At 58.5% G+C, this 9,438-nt stretch overlaps 1 protein-coding gene and 1 long non-coding RNA gene across 2 annotated transcripts in view; one reads left to right on the plus strand and one right to left on the minus strand.

Moving 5' to 3' along the window:
* ZDHHC12 (zinc finger, DHHC-type containing 12) overlaps positions 1–9,438 on the plus strand; it is a 590,635-nt gene that overhangs the window by 108,260 nt on the left and 472,937 nt on the right. The gene's annotated exons all lie outside the window — the stretch shown is intronic.
* Positions 1,470–3,445, minus strand: LOC106723922. The gene is made up of 3 exons (XR_001359668.1): positions 2,724–3,445; positions 2,205–2,649; positions 1,470–1,979 (listed from the first exon to the last, which is right to left on the minus strand). It is a non-coding gene; the product is annotated as an uncharacterized LOC106723922 (long non-coding RNA).

Genomic DNA, 9,438 nt, shown 5'->3' on the forward strand with positions numbered 1-9,438 from the left:
GTGCAGGAGGCAGCTGATCGATGTTTCTCTCTCATCGATGTTTCTAACTCTCTATCCCTCTCCCTTCCTCTCTGTAAAAAATCAATAAAATATATTTTAAAAAAGAAAAGAAAGAAAAAGAATACTTTCTGACATTTGTATTAGGTCTGAAAACAACCTTTATAATAACTCCTCACACTCGCTGTTTTTTAACTGGTTTCAATGCTAATGCCCAGACTTTCAGCCACGGGGTTATGGTCCTTGGACTCCCAGCTGATGGTTCAGTAAAAAATGCCTCAGTTGTCCCCCCAAACTCTGCCAACACGTGTCCCTTATCTCTTAGCACCCAGTGTGACAGCGGAGACCAGCCTGGGGTGGTACTTTTACAAGTTAAGCCGATTTTCTTCCCAGAGGCGCGTACAACCTGGTCCTTATTTGCATAATTTACACTGTTTTCCAGAACAAGTCTCGGTGGAAGGCTCTCCTGATCCCCCCCAGATGCCCTGAATCTTTCCAATCTGGACATTCGGATCTCTTTGTTTCCTTTTAAGCCACAGGTGGCTTTTCATTCTTTTATTCGAAATTGTTTCTTATCCCGACCTTCTCTCCAACAATCTCATGACGTGCCTGCCGCCCCCGCCTCGTCCCCACCACCTTCTCATGGTCTGTTTCCATCTCTCGGTTTCTGTCACACTTTTTAGGACGCGTTTCGAGGCTTGGCCGCTCCATCACTAACGTCATTTTCCGCGTGGCAGGTTCCGCTTGCTGCTGCCTCCGATGGAGGCGAATTCCGCTGCTGTGGTTTTGTCTCCCCTTGCCACCCTTCCTCACTCCATCTGTGTTCGTTTTCTAGGGCTGCTCAACCAAATTCCCACAGCGGGGGCTTAAAACGACAGACCTGTATTCTCTCGCAGTTCTGGGGCCAACGTCTGAACCCAGGTGTCAGAGCTGCTCCGCGCGCCTCCCCTGGCCCCTGGCAGCTGCCGGCACTCCTTGGCTGGTGGGCACATGACTCCTTTCTCTTCTTTTTTCCCATGTTTATTGATTTCAGAGAGGAAGGGAGAAGGAGAGATAGAAACATCAATGATGAAAGAGAACCATTGATCGGCCGCTTCCTGCACGCCCCCTACTGGGGATCGAGCCCGAAACCCAGGCAGGTGCCTGGGAATCAAACCCGGGACCTCCTGATTGATTCGTAGGTCGACGCTCCGTCACTGAGCCACGTCGGCCAGGTGGTTTCTCCTCTGGTGAGTGTTCTTGCTTCTTCTTATACGGACACTTATCGTTGGACGTAGGGCCCACCCCGTTAATCCAGAGTGACTCACCCTGAGACTCTGAACGTCATGTATTTGCCAGCACCCTTTTCCCAAATAAGGTCACGTTCACAGGAACCGGCGTGGGAATCAAACCCGGGACCTCCTGATTCGTAGGTCGACGGTCCGTCACTGAGCCACGTCGGCCAGGTGGCTTCTCCTCTGGTGAGTGTTCTCGCTTCTTATACGGACACTTATCGTTGGATTTAGGGCCCACCCCGTTAATCCAGGGTGACTCACCCTGAGACTCTGAACGTCATGTATCTGCCAGGAGCCTTTTCCCAAATAAGGTCACGTTCACAGGAACCGGCGGTTAGAACTTGGACCTATCTCTTTGGAGACCACAGGTCAACCCACTCCACCGTCCTGTCCCTTTTCATATCCTCAGGCTGCCTTTTCCCGCCCACCGGGCCGCCCGCTGCCCTTCTGCTCCCGGTTTGCCGCTGAAGCTGCCACGCAGTTTCCGGCGTCTTCCTCTGGCTCCTGCAGGAAACGGCTGTCCGAGGCCTGCTCCCCCGGCGTTTAGAATGAATGTGCTTTCTTTCCCAGGTCCTGCAGTTTCCTCACAGCCTTGGTGGCTGGCGCTTTCCCCTCTGTATTGTCCTGCTGGATCCTCCCTTCCCCCCACTGGTGGGCGGAGTAACAGTAGCCTGCAGCCCGGAAATACCTGAGTGCCTAACCATGTACCTTATATGGACTATACATTAAGCCACCATTCAGCACCTGCCAAATACCCTAAGCCCTTGTCCCTAAGTACCTGAGTGCTTAACGTACCTTATATGGACCATACATTAAGCCACCAATCAGCTCGCCTGAGTACCCTAAGCCCCGTTCCTTCCCATTCCTCCCTCAAAAGGACTGCTCACCTCTGCATGGGCTGCTGCTCTCCCCTTGCGAGACAGCGTAACGTACCTTATATGGACCATTCATTAAGCCACCAATCAGCTCGCCCGAGTACCCTAAGCCCCATTCCTTCCCATCCCGCCCCTCAGAAGGACTGCTCGCCTCTGCATGGGCTGCTGCTCTCCCCTTGCGAGACAGCCCGGCAGGTCTTTCTCCTAATAAAGCCTGCAATACCTGGTTTTCAGCTCCCGACTGATCTTTCATGTCCCACAAACACAGAATCGCCAACCCACACCCCATGACTCTACGTGGACGGGCCGTGTAGCTTGCCTTTGGTCCTGTTCGCTTATTCCTTTTTGATGGCCACACTCGGGTCTCCGTGTTCGGTCTGGGCAACAGAACCGAGGGGCTTCGGTCAGTCCGTTTCCCAGTTTCCAGCGGGCTCCTGCCGACTGCTGCTCAGCTGAGTGAAGGCCGCCTTTGCTCCTGGCCCACGCGCTGGCCCTTGGACATTCTGAGCCGAAGACAGAAGCACAAGTCCCAGCATGCACTGCTACCAGGGTTCCCTCCCCCGAGCCCTACACTCACCATGTGTGCTCCCCCAAACAGCGTGCACCATCTCCCTGCTTTAGAGCACGGTGTCCTTCTGTCCTCCTGGTTTGTGATGGTCACTTGATTAATAACTTTGCTAAACTGTCAGCAGAGCAGGGACAGCATCTGTATCCTTGGTTGTTAACATGGCTGGGACTGGGCAGGGCTTCCTGGAGGACAGGCCGTCTGAGCCGGGCTTTGAAGGGTGGATAGGAGTTCGGTGAAGATAAGGCGGGTGGCAGTAGAAAAGAGGGGCAAAGTCTCTCTCTCTTGGGGTCTCCTCAGCCCAAACCTCACACTGTCTTGCCTTGTTCTCACTGTGGCTTCTGGAGAAAGCTCTGCCTGCAGCTCCTTAGCGGCTGGACAGCCCCAGGGTCTGGGCGGCGCTTAGAGGAGGAGAGGTCTGCAGTGTCCACCCCAGTGGAACGCTGGGCCCCGAATAGGACACCCAGGTCATCTGGGCCTGAACGCAGAGGCCCCGCGTTTGCCATCCCTGGGCCCCGACTGTGGCCCGCTCCCTCGTCGTCACCTTTCTAAAGCAGGTATGAGCGGTGCGTCCGCTGCGGCCGCCTCCGGGTTGTCACTGCTTTCCCAACAAGCGCGTTCGTGGCTGGGTCTCCTGGACGTGAACCAAAAGCCATTTGCTTCGGAGGCAAGATTTGAGTCAGGCCCAGCTGGGCTTTCCCATCCTTTATTTGCCCGGGCCTATTAATAATTAACAGCGCGGTAATGAGAACCGCTTTTAATAGAATCCGCTGCCATCACCGCACTGTTCCCAGCCAAGGGTTTCCCCCAGAAGGATTCACGCTCACGTGGCTGTGTTTACTGCCACGGGCTCCCGCACCGGGCAACCGAGGGTCCCCTGCCCATGTCCTCCCAGCTACCCCTCTCCTGGTCTGAGCCCCACTGCCCCCGCCCCCCGAATCTGCTGTCTCCTCTCGACCGTGTCCTACCCGCTCCCCTCGACCCTGTCCTACCCCCTCCCCGAGACCCGGGGGGGTGAGGCTGCCCCTTCCAGCCCAGCCAAGCACGGCGCTGTGGCTCGCCGGTCACCAGGACACGCTGGTTCCTGGGGCAGGGACAGCGTGGGCTGGGCGCCGCCTTGCACCGGCCCTGCCTAGCACAGAAGCAGACGTTCTAGATCTAGACGGGAAAGCTCACCCGCAGCGAAGGGCGGTGGGAGGGAGTGGAGGGAAGGGCCACCGTTTGTGGGACAGTGGAGTGTGGTCGCCCTGCCCCCCAGCCACAGCTCCTTCATCGGCAGGACAGGGATGAAGATGGTCCCTACTTTACCAGAATGTTCTGGGGAGAAGAGGAGCGAATGTGGGGGGTGGGGGAAGCTCCTTAATACTGGCTCCAGGAACCGGGTGGGGGGTGGGCGGGTGTCGCTGGTCAGGGTGCTATGCTAATGTGGCGTCGCTGACATCACAGCCTGGGACCACCTCCGGGTTCAGCAGTAGAGGACGGGCTTACTGTGCGAGAGCATCCACTCAGCGGGGCTCTGGGCTGCTTCCCAAACTGCACTGCCTCGGAACCCCGGCAATGCTGGGGAGCAGGTGCTGGGTCGGGGCTGAGACCTGCCCTCCTCACAGCTGCTACTGGGGGAGCTCTCCGAGCAGCACGCCCGTGGAGGCTGCAGGCACTGCAGAAACCCGGGCTCTGCCCTGAAGGGACAATGAGGCTGCAAACCGAGGGAGCCTGTGACCCCTCCCGGGCTCCCCATTCACTACAAAGTGCCTGTGGAGGGTGAGGAATTACAGAGCATTTTGAATTTTCTCTTTGGTTTATCTTAATTTCAAAATTATCCACAATTAACATGTATTACTTTTGTAAACGGAGAAAATGCTATTTTTTTATATATATATAAAAGAACAAATGTTCTCTTCATTTTCCTACCACATAATCAGGGTAACATTCAGCCTGGAAAGACGGGGATCGGGGACGAGGACGGAGGATTAGTGTGGATTCTGGCCTCACTCCAGAGCCCGCGTGGAGGGCTGCGGCTGCACTGAACGGGCCACGAGGCCCCAGCGCTCAGCACGGCTCGATGCCAAGCTAAGCCTCTGCACATGTCCCCTGTCCCCCACGACCCGGGGAGGGGCCAGCACCACCGCTACCAGCGCCACTTTGCCGCCGAGAGGTGCCTAAGCCCTGCCCGGGGTCACCTCGCTTCCTGGTGGGGAGATGTGGGGAGTGAGGGGGCCTGCTGGGCAGAAGCCCGCTCCTCCTTGAAGGTCTCTGTTTGGCCACTAGTCAGGTAGGCGCCCAGAAAACCCAGACAGACAGGTAATAGTTTCAAAAATCAGCTGGAGTTCTAATGTCCCGGGGACGGCAGCAGGAGCCAGTGTCCCTGGTGAAGAAGGAATGTTCACAATGGGCAGCTGGGAGCAGAGAGCTGCGGGGACGGGAGCCCCGCTAGACAATGCATGACAACAGCAGCTAACATCACTGAGCTCAACGACACCCAAGCAGGTGCATGCGTCACCTAATCCTTACGACAGTCTAGGACGGCCGCGCTGCGGTTCCCCATCCTGCAGATGGGAGAACTGAGGCTCCGTGCCATAGGGCGGCACAGCTGGGCTTGGGACCCAGATCTGGATGGGGATGCAGATCGGGGAAGAACAGGGGTGCAGGATGGGGTGGGAGGGAGTGGGACCGGGGGGAACTGAGCCATCCTTCCACCAGCTCTGGCGACCACAGCGCCAGGCCAGACCTTGGGCTGGAAGATCAGAGACCACACGACGCAGCTTCTCCAGGACAGGCTAGCGGGGGCGGCAGACAGCACGGAACAGACCATGGCCAGCGGTGCAGGAGCAGCTCCCCGAGGAGGAAAAGGCCCCCGTGAGTCCTAAAGAACGAACAGCTGGCCCAGTGACAGGGAGAACATTCCAGGCCTCCGGACAGCACAGGCAAGGGCCCCGGGCCTGGAAAGTAGCTGGTCTGGCTGGAGCAGGAGTGGGGGGTGGACAGGGCCAGGTCCGTGGGGGGCCCAGCAAAGCCAAGGGAAGGAGCAGACTCCATCAGGACGGAGTTTCTAGGGCGTCATGAAACGGGGTGACACCTCGTCAGACCTGCAGTGCCTGCATGCAGCGCGGGTCCCGGGGGCCACCCTGGAGGCTGGGGCCCTGGAGGAAGCTGGCGCCCGGGCCAGGAGGGAGATGAAGGGGTAAGAGGGGTGGCTGCTGGGAGAAGTGGGCAGATGTGATGTGCGATTCCTTGTGGGGGGAGAGTGGCCGCAGGCTGTGGGAGGTGGGAGGAGAGGAAGCAGGATGGTGTGAGCATCCGGGCCCCTCTGTGTCTTGAGCTGGAACATCACCCAGGCGAGGGCACGTGGAGCACCCAGAGGCCACCAGCCCCGTGGAGCCTTCAGCGGACCCAGCTCCAGCCCTCGCCGCTACCTGACTGCAACGGGACGAGGACTCCAAGCAAGAACCGCCCGGCTGAGCCCAGTCCGCCCGGCCTCACAGAGAGGTGAGTGCACTGCTGTGTGAAGCCACGGTGTTGGGTGGTTTGCACACGGCGCTGGCTAACGGGGGCCTCTGGGTGCTGACCGGGGCCTCCCTCCATCCTTCCGGCCTCACTGCCCACCACGCGGACCCCTCCGGCCTCACTGCCCACCACGCGGACCCTTCCGGCCTCACTGCCCACCACCCGGATCCTTCCGGCCTCACTGCCCACCACGCGGACCCCTCCGGCCTCACTGCCCACCACGCGGACCCTTCCGGCCTCACTGCCCACCACCCGGATCCTTCCGGCCTCACTGCCCACCACGCGGACCCCTCCGGCCTCACTGCCCACCACGCGGACCCTTCCGGCCTCACTGCCCACCACCCGGATCCTTCCGGCCTCACTGCCCACCACGCGGACCCCTCCGGCCTCACCATGCCTTTGCGCAGGACGGCCCTGCGCTGGGAGTGTCCTCTGTCTCCTTTCCCACTTGGGAGATCATTCTAGAGCAGTGGCTCCCAACGTTTTTTTTGGCCACGTCCCCACCTAAGCATCTCTAAGATCCTGATGCCCACCCTGTGACATATAATTCCTATTATTCAAAAAGTGAACTCCTATTCACGTGGAGGAAGCCTAAAAGGCCATTAACTTGGTCTAAACAAGCTTCCAAAGAACATGGCAGCCATGAAAGAGAAAAATAAAAGAACGAAAGGACAGTTGAAGTGCTGAGGAAGAAATCACTAAAAAGTTGTTTTAAAAATAACAATAATATGAAATGATATAAAAAATAGCAAATGAAGTTTCAAAACATGATAGAGAACTGAAATGCATAAATATGTCACAATATATATTTATATAATGTATATGAGGCCCCTAGAGCCATAAGAAATGCAAAAAATTCACTGTTAATAACTCATTCTCGAATTGCTCCCGTTAAAAATCAAGCTGCCCCCCTGTTGGGGGGGGTGTGCCCCACGTTGGGGACCACTGCTCTAGACTCACTTTGAAGACTTGTCTAACAACCATCAAGACACTGCAGCGTCCCCAGACTGGGCTCACACTTGCCAGCTGTATGAACTCCGTCAGGGACCTGCCTCTTTGGGTCTCAGTTTCCTCATCTGGAAAATGGGGATAATGATGGTAACTACTGCATGAGGCTGTTGCACAGACTAAACCAGACAACAGGGTTGCAAAGCCTATTGTAGGTGCTGAAGAGATGGTGACCCTATTAGCCGCTCAGCACCTCCAGTGGCATGACTAGTGCTGGGAGTGTGTCACTTGTACTCTGCTTCCCCACGACCAGGCACCCGTGCCCGGAGCTCACTACTCCCACCCCCGTGCCCGGAGCTCACTACTCCCACACCCAAGCACAGCCTTTGGGAAGCTGCTGGGAAGAGAGGCTGGGGGAGCTCAGAGAACCCTCCTCTGTTCCTCCTGGAAGAATCCTTCGAGAGGAAGGAACCGAGCCCCCTTATTTTTACTGAGACCCAGAGAGGTAGAGGGCCTTGCCTAAGGTCACACAGCTAGATCTAGAACTGAATCCCAGGCCGCAGCTCCCCGTCCTGCGCCTTATCTGCCACAGGGGTCCCTGAGTCTCAGGGGCTGGGCCTCTCTGACCCCTCTGAGTCCCCTGTGGCCTCCCTGCCCGAGAGCCTCCTGAGACGCAGGTGACTCCGCAGCCTGACCTCTGGCTCCACCGTGAGACCAGCTCCCTGCGGACGGCACAGCCCCCCGAGGGTCCTCCATGCCTCCCCCTTTCCTCTGTTCTCTCCACAGATGCCGTCAGCCAGGGACTGTGAGCTGGACAGCCATGGCTGCAAGCGTGGGCGTGCGGGCGGGTCTGGGGCCCCATCACAGCCGCTCCTCTCACTGGCTGGGGGATCTTGGGTGGCTCACACCTTTACTTCCCATCAATTCCTGGGGGGTCTGGGTTCTAAATACAGTTGGTGAATCCTGAGGCTCCTGAAGCTCTGAGGGTATGTGGCAGAGTCTAGAACCTTTCGGGGCATAGAGCCTAGAACCACAGGTTCTGGAGAAATCCTTTCCAGGAGAAGCGGCCCTGGCAGGAGGCCAGGCCTCAGGTTCAGGGCCCGCAGGCCACACACACACACACACATACACACACGGCCGGGCCACGTGGGAGAGTCGGGTGTGAGAAGGTCAAGCGTGTTTGCTGCACACAGAGGTGTGTGCGTGTAATTGTGTGCATGTGCGCGTGCGTGTATGTGTCTGTGATGCATTTGCCGGCGTGGCGGGCCAGGGGCAGGGAGGGTGGCCCTGCTGCTGTCCCCTCCTTGGCAGAGCTCTGCAGCCAGGCCTGGCCCTGCCCCTGGAGCCACCCCGCACCTGACTGGGGAGATGGCTGCAGCCAGATGAGAGCTGAGAGCTTCAAACAGAGCAGCAGAGCGGGCCTGGCGATGGGCCTGCAGCCCAGGCTCAGCGGGGCCTTGAAATCATAAATAACCACCATCCAGTGCCTCTCATCCTTCCTGGGGGAACCGTTCCCCGCCCCTTCGCCTCCTCCAGCCCCACCAGCAGCGCAGGGAGGGGCAGGCGTCTGAGAAGGGCCGTGTTCACACAAACACACACACAAACACACAGAGCCTCCTAGGAAAGGACACTGGGTTGTAGCTGTAGAGTCAGGGCTGTAGCCGCCAACCTTCCAGCCGCTGACCCTGAGGAGCCTCCATCATTAACCACTCGCTCCCTGTCCCAGGCTCTCCTAGTCCACACGGGAGGCTCGGAAATAGCTTCAGGGGAGGGGCTGGCACCCAACTCCCGGTCTAGGCCGCCATGTCACCCTTCTCCCCGCTGAGACGCCGGTTCCCAGGCCTGGAGCAGAGGAGGCCAGAGCCCAGGCCCTGCTGTGGGTTCTCTGGTCCCAGCTCCCAAGGCGCCGGCATGAGGAGTCATGTCGCTGAGCTGGCTAAAGGGCTGCTGACTCCCCACCCAAGTCCCCTCTGTGCCCTCCAGCACTTCGCTCAGGGCCCGCTGTTCTGGCCCCGAATGAAAGGGATGGACAGGGGCCTGGAGGGCCAGCCCTGCAGGCAGGCGAGGTGCGCAGGGGCTGGCTCAGGGCCACGCGGGAAGAGGTGGGACAGGGATTAGAACTCAGCTCCGCTCATCCCACACCCGGCCCTCAGCCTCTCGGGCTCTGGGGCTGGAACCCACTGCCCCCCATTACCTGGCTGCCTGGTTGCCTGCTAGGCCCACCTCCTCCCCCCCTGCGGGTCCCAGCGCCTCCGAAATACCCCCCCACAGGTGC

Source organism: Myotis brandtii, unplaced genomic scaffold, assembly GCF_000412655.1.
Source record: "Myotis brandtii unplaced genomic scaffold, ASM41265v1 scaffold68, whole genome shotgun sequence".
NCBI classification, from domain to species: Eukaryota; Metazoa; Chordata; class Mammalia; order Chiroptera; family Vespertilionidae; genus Myotis; species Myotis brandtii.